The sequence below is a fragment of the Molothrus aeneus genome, chromosome 4 (genome assembly GCF_037042795.1).
Source record: "Molothrus aeneus isolate 106 chromosome 4, BPBGC_Maene_1.0, whole genome shotgun sequence".
NCBI lineage: Eukaryota > Metazoa > Chordata > Aves > Passeriformes > Icteridae > Molothrus > Molothrus aeneus.
In genome coordinates, this window is record NC_089649.1 from 61,744,627 (window position 1) to 61,763,066 (window position 18,440).

Genomic DNA, 18,440 nt, shown 5'->3' on the forward strand with positions numbered 1-18,440 from the left:
CAGAAGCTAGTCAGCATTTGCCTGAGCTCTGAATTCAGTGTTTTCAGCCAGGCATTGCAGCTCATTCACAGCAACACTCATATTTTGTTTTGGTTTTTTCCAGAGATTCAAACCTAAGCCCTCAGAAAAAGAAAAAAGAAAAAAAAAAAAAAAAAAAAAAAAAATCTAATTACAACTTTAAAAATCTTGGGCAAGTGGACTCTGAAAGCTAGCTGGACTAAATGTATCTAATATCTGGAAGGTGCTTCCTAAAAGGGGAAGCTTCCTAAAAGGGCAAAAGAGACAGGAAAATGTGGCTAACTCTTATTTTTCTGATTCTGTAAAGATCAATGGAAGAAAGATAACAGACTCTGAGTTTCAGAGATTCTGAGATTCCAAGGCCCAGGTGACTGGGCCTGACCTCCTGAACACACCACACAATTCCTGGCCAAGTAAACTAAACTGGGCAGGGTGGCAGCTTAATGTGTCCCTTCAGCTTCCAGTGTCCTTACATGGCTCTTCCATTTAATCTTTCGAAGAAATTGCTTTTCTATCCCCAGTTACTCAAAGAACAAACCATCCATCATTCACTTTCCAATTACAAAATACTTTTGTTGTTGTTTTGCCATTAAAACTGTCATAGATTAGCAATGTTTAGACTCATCTCTGTGTCAGCTTAGGCACCCAGTTCTACTGAAGCTACTTGGGAGAGAGTCCCTCATTTTTTATGCCCTATCATCACATTTAGTTCCATTTTACAAAACTGAAACTATTGCTCATCCACAGTGATTTAAATATTTTATTGGGGGATTTTTGATCATTTTAAGGGGCTGTGGCCGACCTTGTCTTATTCAGTCAGGCTATTTCTTGAAACCAAATATGTCTGCTAAAATATCATCTCACATTTTTAAAGTTCTATGTCAACTTCTTTCATCCAGAAATTGTGCAAACCTCTTTATTTTCATATAAATAAACAAAAATGCATTTATTTAAAATATTGTTTTGCTATGTTCATCGTCAAGGCCATGACACTGTAGCTGCTAGGTCTGTAAGTATTACAATTTCATTTATTGCCTTTCAAGTAGTTCCAAAAAGCCTTTCATACAGACAATAAAAAATTATGCAAGCAACTTCAACAAAAGAATTTATGATCTTTTCCCATCTCTGAGGGAAAAGATTTCAGGAAGATAAGGATAATTTGATCATCTTATTAATACAGGTTTTTTAATCTTTTGTAACAGTGCAGGCTGAATTCACATACTGCCAAAAAATCAAATAAGTTTACAGGATTGTGGGTTGTTATAAAATATTTAAAGAAGCAGGCTGAACTTTCAATTCATAACCAGGGAAACATCTTTAGATCTCAACCAAAAGCCATCCTTGAATTTTAAAACCTCCACAGTCTTACACAGGGGAGGTTCTGAAAGGCTTCAGGAGGCCTCTAGAACACTGTTGAGAACTCCAATGAGTGAAGAAAAGCTGAAACACCTGAAAACTACCCTGTATAATGGTGACTTTTAGCACTGGTACTTTATCAGTGCCTAGAGATTCATGTGACAGATCAGAGTGTGTGCTAGGCACCACACAAAAGCAGCTCTGTAAATTCTCATAAATTTATCCTCTAAACTCATTGGAATGATACTCCAGTCCAGCTCAGTCACTATTGCTGAGCAAAGCTTTTAAATGGAAGTCAGTTTTTCCAGTTCTGACAGGGAAACATGCAGACTCTATGCTACAGCCTGGCAGCTCCAGCCTGCCAGCAGACCTATGAGAAAACTAGTAAATTCCTGGAAAACACAGCCAGATGATAATCATAACAGCAAAACAGACCATAAGAGCCCGAGATTGGTTCCACAGGCCAAACTCCAAGAAGAAAATCAGAGACGAGATGTATACAGATAAACTGATCTCTGCTATGCAGATCAGATTGAAGGAATAGTCTACTCACAACTCAATGCTCTGCAAACAATCTAGTTTAGTACAGAGTAGTACAGAGCAGTCTGCTCAAAACAGCACAACAATGGAAAAGGAAAACAAAGCCAAAACAGACTAAAATGGCTCCTTTCTCCTGCAGGACTCAGCTCTCCCTGCAGGTCACAGTCCTGCCCTATGCAGCCTCAGATGTCCCCATGCTGTTTTACATCTAACAAATCCTTACCAAAGAAGGGACACAACTAGCAGCAAATACATTCATGAGCCATCTGCAGTGCTCAGAGGGGGTGTCACCAGCAAGGACTTGGTTTCTAAATCACCACACATCTTGTCTGAGGACAGGAACCACTGCTGGGGAGAGGCAGAACGTGCCTTACCTGGACCAGAGAGAACATATTTGCACACAGGCTCACTAAATCCACTGCTTTGGGGTTGTTTGTTTGGGCTTTTTTCCTAGGAAATAGAAACCAAGGCCATGAGCAAGACAGAAACACCTTTGACTGCCGTGGGTAGGGATGTCCTACAGACATCCTGCCCAAGTAAGGGGAGGGATTTTAACCACGTGGACATCTGCTGAAAGGACAGCACAGCAGCACACTGGCAGTGCAGGTTGTGGCACTGCATTGGTGACAGTTCCCAACACAAACTCTGAAGGGGCTCACTAGCAGTAATGCTGTGTCAGCTGCCACTCACAAACTGGGATGAACTGGTTGGGGATCCTTGTCCACCAGCCTGGGTTGCAATGACCTCAAGATGACTGGCTTGAGGATGTGGAAAAAGGCTGGAAAGTTAAGCAGGAGGGAGAGGAGGGATTTTAGAACTGCAGATTGAGGTTTATTCAAGGAACAGCTGGGTAAAAATTTAAAAAGCTAAAATTTAAAAAGAAAAAGGAAGATGAAAACCATGACAGGCAAATAAGAAAGAGTACAAAAGCACTGTTCAGAAACTTGGGTACAAAACAAGGGAGACCAGAGCTCACCTGAAGACAGGTCTAGGAAGGGGCATTTTAGGAATGCAGGGAAGCCATGAGTGTGACAGCTGTAAAAGGAACTTCAGAAAACGTGTGGGTGACAGACGAGGGAGGGAACGCAGTGACAGACAATGAGAGAAAGACTCAATGTCTTTTTCAGTCCCCATCTTTACATAAAAAGCTTCTGCACATAGCAGCACACTTACATGTGGGAGTCTGGACCATGTAATGTGAACATCCCTTCAAACTACCATTCCTGGGACTAAACCATAAAGTCAAATACCCAAAAATACTGCAGAACTTAGGTACACTAAAGGATTTATCTTGTAATCACTGTGCATTCCCTGTTTGTCTTATAATGACTCTCTATACTTGAAGCTACATAAATTCTTTAAAGAAATATTCTTGGGGGATTTGAAATGTAATTTACTTGTTCCAATTACAGCTGCCTATTGAGTGTGAGCAAGTAATTCTGAAACAGTTTTGAGTTTGTTATCCTCTGCAAATTACAACCAGAGAAACACAGACTGTCTCATCAATCAAGACAAAACTGAAGAGACATGTTTCCACTGGATTTTAACTGCTCATAAGTGCTGATAATTTTATCCTGTTGTACTCCTACTGCCCTACATCAGGGCTGTGAAGGACAATCAAGCAAGCTAGAGAGAACTGGGGAAACAAGGTGGAAAGCACTGTTCCCTTAATCTGTGGAGGTCATCTTCTACCCTTGCCACCAAAGCATTTGAAACACATCTCTATATTGTGTTTCTAAGTCCTTTGTCATGTCAGGTGATGTTTGCTCTCTTTCTCTCTCTCCTGGGTAAGCAATGTTTCAGAAGAAATCTGTTTTTATCACTTAGGCAGTTGTCTGTTGACTGTTAGTATTCTTTATGTAAGGAAAAACAAGCAAAATGTTTTAAGAGCAAAAGGTACTTTTATTGTGTTTAGAGGGAATAATAATAATAATTTTTCCTGTTTTTCGTTTTTTAAGTGAGAAATCATAAAACATCCTCATGCTACAGAAAACATGAGAAGATTACCTAAAATTATCTTTTTAACTCCTCATGGTTGCCAAGATATCACATGTATAAGAACTTATGTACAATATACTTACTTGTCTCTGTTCTCACCTAAACTGAACCCTGGAGTACTGTGCACACCCTGATCCCTTCCCCCAGAATAGTCCTGCAACTCTTGTTTCACATGATCCTGAACAGCATGGCGAGCACCACAGCTGACAACACTGTTCCTTTAGCTTGACAGTTACTTTCTAAAATTAACCTTTCATGCTTAAATCTTAATCTTCCTACAGTCCAATTATGAAGGCATTTCTTATTGGGCACAGTATTAACCTATAAATATTAATGAAATCATAAGCCTTGCCTATTGAGCATGGAATTGATCTGTTATTCTCCTGATAATCATTTAAATCTGTATAGAGAAAATATAAGCTCTCAATTAAACAGTCAAAATCATGCAAAAATTCCTGCATCTCTTTTATAAACTGAAGAACATAGGAGCAAGAAAATAAGTAATACAACATTATATTGGGAAAAATTTCTTCACCAAAGAGGGCTGTAAAGGGATGGAATAGGCTGGGTGAGTCACCACCCCTGGAGGTATTTAAAAGATGAGTGGATGTGGTGCTTGGGACATGGTTTAGTGGTGGACTCGGCAGTGTTAATATTTGGACTCTATGATCTTAAGGCTCTTTTCTAACCTAAATGATTATATAATTTTTTTATTTTTTTTTTTACTTTCAAGGCAAAATATATATCTGCTATAGGTCAGAATTAAATTCTGTGAAGAAGAAACTAGTTTGGAGGTGGAACTTATGTTTCCACTTGCATTTAGAGTTCTATTTGATAGTTCCCATTACTTTCTATTTCTTTAAGTAACTAAGCTGGATAAAGTTTTTAACACTGTCATAGTCATTGCTATATTTTCAGTTTCTTAAATAAGTATATATATTCAGAATCTCACATTAGACTAAATAAATAAAAGCAAGCAAAAATACACAACTATATCTGTGAAGAAATCAAATAAACACAGACAATAGTGAAAACATCTGTTTTCACAAGCCAAAATTACTCAGTATCCAAATAGAAGTGAGGTTTCTGCTTCTATGAACATTATATAAACTCTGAGGCAGCTGTGAAAAACAGTCCTACAGAAACTTACATTCAAACTGGATAAAAATTGACCTTTTTCCCCTCAGAGTAAAAAGACCACATGACCCACAAACCAAGTTTTGGTTGCAAAACCAAATCCATGAGGTCAATTCTTGAACAACTAAAGATTCAACTCAGTGAACAAAGGTCTTGAGAATTCAGGGAAGCCACACCCTTACAAAGGAGATCTTTACATAAACCAGATCTTAACCTTTTTATTTAATACTTATTCTGAGAGAATAACCCACAGCTTCAACTTGACAACTTAACTAGGCATCGCAGAACATTTTAAGATATGCTTTCTCCAAAGGGATCATGGTACAAGTTAATTTTAAACTAGTTTAAAAGTGAAATTTGGGCTTTAGAAAAACCAGAGGTTTGATGTATTGTATCAATACACTTATCACAAGTCTCAATTCTGCACTATATTTAAAAAGACAGCATTTGGATACTTAGCTAAATGGAAAGAACTCAAATTATGAGATACAGCTGTAAAAATAACACCTGCTCTACTCATTCTTCCTTGAGGATCTGGTTAGATTAACACATATGTAATACTTATGATTTATTCATTGGTTTTTGACTAGAAACATAAAGTAGCTAGACTGAGCTATAAAAAACAAGTTAGTATAATTTCTCCTTTTATCACGCTTGAGGAATAGCAATATGAGCCCTGTCAGATTGTACATGGCTTTTTTTCCCTTGTTTTAGAACAGCTAATTTAAGCACATGATTCAGTTATCACAGCACTGATACATTAGGCCAGGAAAAATACAGCCAACACTACTTTAAGAAAACTTGATTCTCAGATTCTAAAATTCAAATACAGAACGGTAAGCTCTAAATACAAACTAACAAAGAGTTATAGAAACACCACAGGAAGCCTGGTCTTCTCTAAGCACACATCCTTTAAATAGCTAATTTAAAAAAAAAAAAACAATTAGGAGTCTGATGATTAATACCTAATGCATTGAAGTAGTTACCATGAGGAAAACAGCACAGTTCTCTCTTAATACCCTACTGGCCCACTGTGGCATTAGTATCAGATAGACCAAACTTTGATAAATCCTGATAGATGTTTCATTCATGTGGTATTTCTAAAATTTTTATACTATAATGCATGGAATTGGAACCTGAAGTGACAAGTTTCTGCAATAGAAATGAGAATGGTAAAGGCATTTTCCATGCAATAAAAATCATCCCATACTTCAGTAAGTTGCTTTAAGGCAAGGGCAAAGGGCTTCAGTGCACAGTAATTAAATATCTCATTGATTTAATGATCATTTGGTAAGGAAAAAAATAAGAAAATCAGCACTCATTTGAGGAAGCACTCAGGCTGTGGGCAACAGCCTCTGAAAAAAGGACTTTTATGACCTTCCTAGCAAAGACATGATGGTTTCAGCTGATAATCAGAGATACCTGGCAGAGGTACCAGCATTGTTTGGGCTTTTTTTTGGAAGATGATAATTTGTAGTTTCATGTTCTATTGACTGAGATCTGACAGATTTTCCAAATAAACATGTATGATCCACAGCCTAGGTTTTACAAATTAGCTTCAAACATATTCAAAAATCCCATGGCATTTTCCCCCAGTCTTCAGTGTGAACCTAAGTTGTACATGTGTCCCAAATTTCAACCCAATCTCTATGGAACTAAAAACCATTTTTATTAGGTTTTACTAGAACAGTATTTCAAATGAACTTCATGACCACAACACAGTTGTATGAGTTACATTTTTAACTTTTCAAGCCCATAAGAAAAGAGCAATGGGATGAAGAAGAGTAGGCAATCATAATGCGGCCAGGCTGTGTCCACAAGGATGTGGTGTGCAATAAATAGAAACAGAGAGTGGCATATGGGGACTGTCCATCACTATTTACACACTGTACCAGTTGGCATTACAGCAGAAAAAATGTTTAAGAATTCCTTCCTTTTTCAGAAGGAATTTTAAAGACTTTTAGCTTCTGTGGTATTCTTGATTTATGAAACACAATTTCTCCTTTTATGAATGAAAATTGATAATTAAAGTAAAATTTAACAACGTGTGTTAAATCAGGCTGAGCCATCCAGGATGTGCACTTGTACTGAACAGATGTGCATGGAATAAAAGGAAAGGATAAAAGTATCTTAATATACCAAAATTATGTCCTTACATTTGGGTATTGAAAGTAAATTAGCCAAATCCTTTAAATTTTTACCCATCAAATTACTAATAAAGCCAACAACAGTTTACTCCTCAAGGTCCTCAGTTATAAAATTTAAAACTTACAGGAGGACTACTGTTCCCCACAGAGGCCCCCTCATAAAATTAAGATCTCTATTTCTTATTGAAAGTAGAAAGAATAAAAGACTTTGGGGGCTAAAAGCTGTCTTCATAAAAAGATAATTATTCCCTAGTTCTGTCAAAAATTATTCATTCAATGCTGGAATCACTTTGAGGAAATCCACAGTTTATGTTATGAAGCTGGCCAAACTAAATTGCTGAAATCACCTCCTTTTTTTGATCATCCATGTCTCTCTGAGTGCTTGATGGATGCTGTGACATCAAAGCAACAAGTGACAACATTTGCCAACAGCTTTCATAAATGAAATAATGAAACAAAATCAATAATTATTGCAAATATTAACTATTTTTAAACTATCTTAGTATTGACTTAATAATAGAGATCAAATAGTCTTGCAGTGTAAAGCCAATAAAATAGATCAATTGCACACCAGCTTTCACCAAAAACACCAGCTATAGTCTCTAATTTATCAATGGTCACTCACTGAACATACCCTGAAAATGTCAGCAAAACTTTATACAGAAGTATCAGAGAAACAGGTATTTCCTAAATAAGTGTTTTCTTTTGCACAGAATGGCAACAGCATGTGGGTTTTTTGATTTTCCTGGAAGTTATGAATATATCTCCCTGCACCAGTGAGCTACTATCATTTCATGCTGTTTTTTTTAGCTTGTCCAACAAAAAACATTAATTTTCAAGTAGTGACAATTTGTAATTACTCTCAATACAATGTTTCCAACTGTAATTTTATAGGTATCTCCTCTAGGTAGACTAACAAGTGATTTCCTAAATTATATATATGAAATCTAAATTACACAAAATCAAAACTGTAAAATAGGTTTCAATTCTTCTCATACTCTACATATGATCTATAGTTATAGCATATTTTCTACATTTTCCCCATGAGAACCCCTACGGAAAAACTGCAGTAAAATACTACATGTCTAGTCAATCTACAAGAGACAGAACTAGGAGAAAAAAGTAAAAGACTGTACAATTAAATATACATTCAGAAGATTACTATGCTGTATAAAAGGAATGATAAAAAGCAACTAAAAAGCATGTCACAAATTAGTGTAAGACTTGGGTAATGCCTGCAGACAGTGTTACAATATTGCTATAAAGACTGTTAGCCCTGAGAGAGGAACTGCTTTGTTTTTTACATGGGAAGAAATGTACACATCCACAAAGGGCTGGGGGTTCTGTCAACATCTTCATCCGCCTGATCTCTGATATTCTGTCAGACATTTCAGTGCCAAGGCAAGGCACGGTGAGCACAACAAATAAGCAGACCTAAAAGACTCCTCAAGCTAGACATAGCTAGAGTTTTCCCTAAAGAATAAAGGGTTCACCTTCTTCTTATCAGCATAAAAGAAAAACACTTTCTTTTATTCTGTGCAAAACCAAGAAAAGCTGAAGGTGGATGCCACTTCTTTAAACAAACAAAACACTGTACAGTTGCAGAGGTGTACAGTACACAAAAAAAAAGCTGTAAAACAAGGGCTGTGTTATTTCTTTTTAAAATCAGTTACTGGTTTGAAGCTACTCGAGGTTCTTCCTGATAGTTAGAACACCATGACAGCAAATGCAGACAATTGCCCTTGAAATCCAGTGTACTCAGAAATGTTGGGAGACTTAAGCCTTGAGTTTTTACATAAAATCTAATATATTTACATACTGTATTTGTATACATCTCTATACACCAGTATATTTACACAGTATCATGCTGAAAGGAAAATTTTAAATAATGTCAGAATCATGCTCATTAAAGTTACAATTGGTCTAGACTTTGCTGCACAGGATTCCATCAGGAACTTGAATCACACTGAAGAGCTGGAGGAGATTGGGTAGTGAGTTTGCACAGCTGCCTCACATCTCTGCAGGTCCATGTGCACAAAGCCCATCTCACCTGGCCACAGCTGTCATTGACTGACAAGAACAAAACCCTGCCTCTGACTAGATCCAAAGACTGACAGGACTTCACACAGATGGATGAATTTCTGTGTGTTATTATATATGTGTTTAATCACCCTATCTTCCCACCAAGAAGTCCTGTCTTCAGGGAAAGTTTAAATATTTTTATAGTAAGTTAAAATGTGTAATAATTGAAGCCTTAGATCAGCAGTTTCCACCTTCTCTAAGACCTCTAACACTGAAAATGTACTTCCACAGCTCTTGGAATAAAGAAAAGAAACCATCTTGATTGTTGAACGGAATCAGGCATTTAAGAAAATTACTACATGACAACATGGAAAAAAGAAGTGGCTACAGGCACAGTTCTAACCATCTTAAATAAAGAATGAAAAAGATGGAGAAATGAAAAAAAGGTAAGATTCTAGAAAAATATTTACATAATTCAGAAGAGAAATGCTTTGAGGAATACAAAAATCTAACAGCATATGTGAACAAAAAAACAAATGCTGCATCAAAAAGTATTTGTAGAAGATCAAACTTTTTCTGATGAAGACATTGTAAAAATGGCATTTTAATTATCTGTTTATATCTACAGGTCTGGAATAATAACCAGTTTAAATCCTGCACATCTGTTGCTGTATTTTCTCAGTATTTCAAGGACACAGACTTTAACCTTACCCCATACATGACATATTGTTACTCTGCTAAAAACCAAATTACTGGTCCTGATCTCAGAAAAACAATCCCACACAAGGCGAGGAACTGCACCAGAGAGGGGTGGCAGAGGGGCCCAGGGGGCCAGCACAACAACGCAGTTTGTCGCACACTCGGAGCCGCTCGCGCTGTGTCACACTCCAGCCACCCCAGCTCCTTCCCCATCAGCACATCTCATAATTAAATCCATGATATGCCTGGCACGTTAGAAGTCATCTGAGCTGCAGCAATCAGAATTCCCGTTTGAATAACGTAAATCACCATAATGTAACCTCAGGCCCCTCTCTACACTCACAGCACAAACAGCCCTTCCTTCCACGGCGTTCACTCGCTGACCCCTGGGAGTGCAGGCGGTGCTGACCATCCACTGACAGCTCTGCAGATGTGACATGACAGACTCAACCATAGAAATACAACAAATAACCCTCCTGGTTTTATTACTTGTCATCTACTAGATGTATTAAAAAAAAAAAACCCTGAGCAAATCTCCTCTGGGAGGATTTGAAAAGCTGTGATTTAGCAGACATTTCAGGATTTTCAGAAAGGAAAGGTATCTATGTTCTATATCCCCAAATCCCACCTGCAAGAGGGGAACAAAGCCAGCAGCTACGACTTCATGGTTTCAAGCAATACTTTACAATTGATCCCTGTAGAAAAACAGCTATCACCTCATCAGCAAAAATTGATATGAAAAGTCAGATTTCTGCTCCTCCTGAAGTCAATGAAAGTTTTACTGTAGCATTCAGTAGGTTCTAAATTGAGTCCCGTTAGGATAGAATTCATTTTTTAATGATTTTCTTCTCTTCTTAAAAAGAGTAAAGTAACTGCATTTTAAAATATTAATTATTATCACCTGCAGACAATTACAGTAAAGCCTTGTGACTTTGTAACAATGATAGAAACACTTGATGAGATTTTCTGATTTTGCAAATTAACCAACTGAAAAAACACAATAGGAAAGCAACACAAATTTACTAAGTTTAGTTAAAACTGTTTATACCACTTCATAATCTATTAGTCAATCTGATACTTTGCATCTTATTTTTCAGATCCTTCACTTGCATTCCTGGATGTATTAAGCATCATTACTGCAAAGTGATACTTAATGGTAAGAATACAAAGGAAGTATGACAACATCCTGAACCCAGTAATAAGTTTTATTTCTCACCAAATCCACAGATTCCTTGCTCACACAATTTTCATTCTGTAGTCAGTTAGAACTCCAATGCCACAAGACTGTCCCAGCAGCTAAATTTTCACAAATCTGATTTTTTTAAACTTTAAATATTATATATAATTATTATTTTATAGATACTATTATTATCAAATATAGTTTACGAGTGAAATATGGTTTCTGAATTTGACTTTATTTTTCACAACTACTGCTATAAGGCTAATACCCTATAAAATTATGACATAACATAATTACATTTGAAATCTGTGAAAATTATATCCTTTTCATTTACTTTTGTCATTTATAGCAACTTGTATTTATCCAAAACATCCAATCCCTTTCATTTTTATTGTCTATGTTCACACAGTTGTTTTTCTGCACTTGTACATACCCTTGAAGCAGCTAAAGGCAACTGGGAAAAAAGATGTTAAAACATTATTTTTTTAAATTAGCAAGAGACTATGTGAGAAAATACTGTAATTCCTTTACCTTATTTCCTTAATGTACTCTTTTTTTGCTAAATATTTTGTAAAGCAAGCCATTTTAATCCAAAATTATTTTTTATTTCTGTATTTATGTGAAGTTTTCCTTCTCCCTCATACACACAACTCTTAAAAAGTTATTTGCCAGCAGTGCAAATGCAAATAATGAGAAATTAAAAACTGCAGTATGCAACTTGATGGCTGCTACATGCTGGGATCATCAAAATTTTAACTTTACTTTATTCAACACTCTAAAAGGATATAACTCACAATGTCATACCTGTACTTGTTTTGTTTTCTCCATACAACTCGTTCTGTGGCCCAGTCCTTTATATTTTCTATAGTTTATAGCTTTCTGTACAGGATTTCTACTGACCAAGTGCAAGAGTGCCTAACCAGCAATTTAGCATCCCAACTTAGACACCTAAAAACAAAAACCACACAATTAGGGACAGCAATGCACTGCTTCTTACCTTGCACATAAACCTCACCACAGGGAAAGAGATTCCAGCTCTCCAGAATGCTAGCAACATGTCTTCCAATTTTTGCAATAGATCAGACACGGCTCATAGAACAGTATTCTGCATTTCACTACTCTGATTCATCTGCTCAGCCGGGTGAAAATTAAACCAGCATCATGATATAATTATTATACTACAATGCATACATGTCAGGCATTTAAATAAGGCTCCACAGGCAATTGCACACTTGATAGGGCAATTCTGAAGTGTTTCTGAGAAGGTTTTCAAAGGTAAAAAATTTTCCAAGCTCTCAAAAAAAGGAAACATATTGCATTAGACGACAGGAAACCTAATACTTTCACAGATCTTCTGTAACTTTGCAATCATAAGGTCTACTGGAAAATTCCCTGTTTCTTGAACTGAGTAGGTCACTATTTGCTATAGAAACTTACCAGTCCATGCTTTTAATGAAGAGCTGGTCCAAAAGTACACACCAAAACTCCCTTGGTGGAGTACAGCTTCCCTCCCAGTGCCAGCAATGATGCCAGGCAGCCTTCTAGCACCAGAAGGGGAGCAGTTCTCAAGTAAGCTGTGTTACTCTCTAGGCCCTGCAGGAGACTAATCTCCATGTCTCTCCTCCCCTGCTCATAATGCCTCTTCCCGTGTTTTCACCTCGTTCCCAGTCTCTGTTCAGGCAGTTTCAGCATGTAACTGTGATGACCAAATATTACCAGTGTCCTTCACACACTCTGATTTCCTTTACACCTGAGCTCCACAGTGCCAGTCCCTGTGCCAGTTCCTTCAACCCCAGCGTCTTTTTCCAAGGTACTCTTGATGGCCAGTACCTGCTCTAGGTCAAATCAAACACTGATTCCTCCTCTACTCAGCCCCTCTCCAGCAGACAGAGAGAATGCAATTCAAATAAGAGAACAAAAAATTGTAAGACTTCAACACCAAAAAACATCTATGATTTCAATCAGACCAGAAGTGCAATTACACAAAGGTCAATTCAGCTCTGCATCAGGGTACTTTCCCTGTATGCTGAGCTGACAGAAAAGGGGGGAAAAATTATATCTACCCATTTCTACCAACACTTACATGAGATTATTCAAACAATCATTTTTCATAAATTGGTCAAAGAAGAGTGGGTATTCACAGGGACAGTCAAAGGCACTCTTCAATATAGTCAAATTGATTATATTCACTTTGTCAATTTGAAGTTCCTCCTTCAAAGCATGCAAGTACTAGAGCTTTTTCAAGGAGAGGTTGATGGAATTCTTTTTTTCTAATGGGCAAAAGGATACCAGGAATTTTCTTGTAAAGCTTAAGGTCAAAGCTAAGTTGGCCATTTTAATTAAATTTTTCTGTGAAAAATTAGCCTGAAGCCAATCCATGGGGGAAAAAATTCTTAGGCTTAATGGTTAGGAGTTTGTCAAAGTTGGAAACTGGAAATATAATCCTGCAAAAGGAACTGTATTACCTTCAATAAGAGAGAACAGTCAACTTCAATCAGAGTTCAAATATAATTCAAACATCTTTGTGGTAATTTTAACAGGATGTCAAAAGAAATGTTTGCAGATAAATGGAAAATACTGAAAATTCTTTAAAAATTACACTGAAAAATTTAAAAAAAAAATTACCTATCTCAGCTCATTGTAATTGACAAAAAATGCCTATTTTCAAATATAGAGAAAGGACAAAATTCTTTAACATATGGGACAGTATATTCAACATACCAATCCTCCATCTACTAAGAGTGACTAACATATTTAACATCAAATCCTATCTCATAGCTAACAGCCCATGATGCAAGCAGATGGTTTTAATCCCACCAAGGAAATTTTATTCTCCTTTGAGAACTGTGAGGTGACATGGCCATCCACTTCCATCAAAGTCCTGTGTTCCATTAGGAAATCTGTGTCTCTGGGGACACATGCACACACAGGAAGTGACATGCTGGAGGGAAAACACCTGCATAAGCAGAGTTACACCAACTTTCTCCTCTGATGGCACTAAGTGTTGAAACTATGACCTTGTTCCCAACAGCAGGCACTTTTGCCACTACACAGAGGCATTTTTGTCCCCCAGGACCCCCATCACCTCAAAACAAATTTAGCTTATCATGATTACCAGCAATCCCTGGCAGAACTGACTGTACATTTCTCTTCCCTGGGCCTGTATGCACAGTAATTAATTGTATAAAATAACTACATCAAGTCATCCAGCAACAGTTATTGATCGGCTTGTAATGAACACAAATGTAAACTTGGTGTTTTATAGACCCTGTGCTATTTATGTATTTCTATTTACTACAAATAGATCAATTTCAAGTGGAACATTTTGCTGTTTTTCAGTTATCTCAAATCATCCCTCTACAGTTCTTAGTTTCCACTGAAGTTTGCCATTATTTATTCACTTCAAATACTAAAACCACAACTACTACATGTAAGAGGACAGAAAGCAGAAAACAAACATATCCTTGTAACTATTCACACTACAGAGAAGCCCCAAAATATTACCTATATACATTGGGAAAAGAAATGTTGTAAGGGTGTTGATGGAAGCTTACGATCACAACACAGTTCTTACCCAAAACCTATATCCAGAGTATTCATCTTCTTGTTTCAGCAGGACATAGAGCCTTATGAATCAAGTTTTATCCAGGACTCCACTGAAACACCAGGACATTACCTGGTCCTTGAAGAATTGCCATGGTTCACAACTCTCAGTCCCCTTCCTCATTTCATAGAATTCAGACACAGTGAAGTCACTGTGGAAAGACTAGACCAACTCTTGATCAGATGGCAGCCAAAATTTAATTCATCTTCATGCATTTACCTAGTAAGAAATCGTTGAGCCATCATGAATGTTTTAATTTTCAGATGGAGTTCAAATTTCAGATTATAAATTCTTACACAAGAAAACCTGCATTTCATATACACAAACTATTTTAGACACATGTACAGTACAATGCACAGTTCCTTTTGAACACAATGAAACAGAACAATAAAGCTTTGGGAAGGCGCTGGGCTGCAGAGTGAATTCCCCTAACCCTGGCTTTGAGGTAGGCAGGGATGGTCCCTATAGGACTCTGCTGAGCAGAGATAACAGGCACTGTCAAAACAGGCTTCCTAGAGCAGATTGCCTAACAATCTGGGAAGGGCAGGATCCAAAGATTTCCCAAGGAGAACATTTTCACATCCTATCAGCCTTTCAGCTCTGCCCAGACTGTCCATAAAAAGGCTCATATAGCAGGCTAAGATGTGATGGAGGGCTGAGAAAAATCAGTGTGGTAGAAACTAGATGAAGTCTAAATTAATTTTTTTGTAGTTTACTGAAGAGAAACTCTTACTATGAATCTTCTTTAACTTGTGTCATTTCCTTTTTTACCTTTTATTTGAAATGACTGGTGAGATACAGTGATTTTATTCCAAATAAATTATGAGGTATTAGCATATGCCACAGTCAAAGGTAATTTTTTTTAAAATAATCATGAATACTCAATCCAGCTTACAGATATAATAATCACCCATGGGAATGGGACTTAATATACCAGTATTCAAACATCATGGTCTCTCTCTCCACTGGCCATATCTGAAAGGCTAAGAAAGTTCATACAGATATTTCAGCCAACCAGCTTCTGGAAATCCTGTAGATATTATTTACAAACATTTGTTGTGCTCATTAAGTACTATAATTGAAATATTCACATTTTCCTCAATAAAAATATTTACATTTTTCTCAATAAAAATATAAATTCAAAACAAGTACTCTTCCACCTCTTCACTTTAGTTAGTGGTAATAACTAAACATGTCTAAGATGACCAAATTAGCAGACTTAGCTGGCAAACAAAGAAACAGAAAGTACCCTATAAGATATTGAAAATAAATATTTTCCATATGCTTTGGGATATTTTATAATGGAGCCTTAAGTGACAGATGAAGCTGAATAGCAAGATGCATGACTACATGCAGATAAATATCTGATTTATTTATCCTTGGTAGGCAAACAAGTAGACCCCATTAGCTGCAGGTTTAGTAATAGGGGTAAACAAAGATAAAAAATAGAGTTAGATAAGGAAGTAGACCAGATTATGTTTCATATTCAACATTACTCCCTTAAAAATAAAAGTCAACAGAAAGACAAAGATAGTAAAGTAATCAATTGTACATTACAAGAAAGCAAAAAGAAACACTAATCCAAATGGCCTCTATTCCATTTCTTCATTTCTGCACTGTTTCAAAAAATACAGATTTTAATTCTAAGAGATAAAAAATGTGAATGTAAATACCTCTAGAAATTAAAATTTATGGCTCTCCCAGCAACTATGTCTCATAAACTTGCATGCATGCAGTATTCTGCATGGTATTTGGTGTGAGCTTTTGTGCTTTCACAGCAACAAGGCTGAATTATGGTTGCTGTGGGAACTATATCTTTGAATTTCTTGACTTGTGCTCGCATCTGAACTCAAATGTTACATTTACATAGGTAAGCATTTGCTGGTGGAAAAGGAATCTGCGTGAATGGTTACACGCTTCAGTATTCTTGCCAATGAAACAACACAGCTCTGGAGAACTACAGAGCTCCAATCACTCACATTGCATACACAAAAAGTAAAATAAGACACATAAAACCTGGCAGTCAAATGTGGCAGGGTACCTAGAGAAACAGTAATATGGGATGATGTCACTGAAAATTTGGGGTTTGCAATCCTCCTTCAGTTATTCAGCTTTTTAACCACAGGGTATGAATACATGTTTTCTTTCAACCATTTGATGAGAGGATACATAGAGAGAGAGAAAGAGAGAGAGATACACAGCTGTTACGTGCTTTGGAGCTTTTAAGTGAGTGATCTTAGCAAGTGCAAGGGGTCAGTACTGCCCAGGTCAGCATTGCCCAGCCCCAGCCAGCACAGGCTTTGCTCTGGGTACTTTCTGAACTTGCAGCAATGACTACACAAGTCCAACACTTGATGTGTAATATAGGTCACAAGCTGCTCTAGAGACTCACCTCAGCATAGTGGGGAAAACAGAGAGACATCTTCTTACTGCTTCTAGAGATGTTCTCTAGCAGAGGTGATTTGTCTCATAGTAGAATCAAGAAGCTTAAACTTTGAGGTCTGTTTTCTTGACACAAAATATTCTATTTACTATGTCCCCATGGATACATTTTATGATTTGACATCATCAAGAAAAGGGAAGTCAAGTCCTTCAACAAAGCTCTGTGCATTTCTGGAATTACCATTGAACAATTATGCCTCTAAAATCATCAGACCACTTGCTACTTCCAGAGGTCAACACAGGTATCGTGCTTTAAGAAAGATTTTTGATTAATTTGGAGGAGCATGAGGAGAGGGAGAAATCAAAAAGCAACATAAAATCAGGCATGGAGGGATGGTATCACCTTTCTGAAGAAACACCAATGCACAGCTACACTCTCAATGCACTCAGCAGACTCTCAAGGTCTCTCTAGCTTTCACTTAGGAAAGGTGGACATTCCACTAGGGCAAGTATTCTTAGGGAGAAAAAACTAAACCCAGAAAAAGCAATCAAACTGAAATATAGATGCCTTAGTTTAGAATAGAGGAATCAGCACACACTGAAATTAACAGCCTGTCAAGATTAAGAAAAAAAAAAACTGCATGAAAAGCTCAAGGAAAAAAAAAAAAACACAATTTTAAGATGTAGTGCATGAAAAATAAGAATTCTTCTTACTTTAAAATTATTACATCTACTTTGTATACCATTACAAAGACACCAAGTTCATGCTTCTTGCAAATAAATGCAATCTGAAGCATGGGGTATTTCCACAATAAACAATCAATTTCAAAGCAGAGTTTACAATGTTAACACAAGAACCTACCAGAGAAACTTAAAAAATAAGAGTTACCTAACAAACAAAACCATATATTGACAAAAACTAGCCTGTATTAAAAATGTCAAAGATCATGAAGATTACTGAGTAAAGTCAGATTTAACAAGAAACCATCAAGTCTTGCAAGGATAACACTTCTACTTTGCATCTTTGAGTCTAGTCATAACACAGAAGTTTATTCTGGGTATAAAGAGAAAGAATATTAATATAATTTGTATCTCCCAAAGAAACTGTGGGTGATTTTCATTTCAGGATCTCAAGATCACTAAATATAGTAATTAGTTATAGTAGTCATGTGAAGTGGAAAGGCCCATCACTAACAATGCAGCCATGCTGAATAGTTTTAGAACTCACTTTTGAATGACATGTGCCCTCTATGAATAGAATGTCAAATCAACAGCCTCTGTTAGTGTCTAGACATAATTGTCTTTGAATTGAATACATCAGCATTAACTGCAATACCAAAATGGTCCCAACTAAAAT

General features: G+C 36.7%; 1 protein-coding gene across 1 annotated transcript in view; it reads right to left on the reverse strand.

The window, feature by feature from the left end:
* PPP2R2C (protein phosphatase 2 regulatory subunit Bgamma) overlaps positions 1-18,440 on the reverse strand; it is a 190,214-nt gene that overhangs the window by 160,254 nt on the left and 11,520 nt on the right. The gene's annotated exons all lie outside the window — the stretch shown is intronic.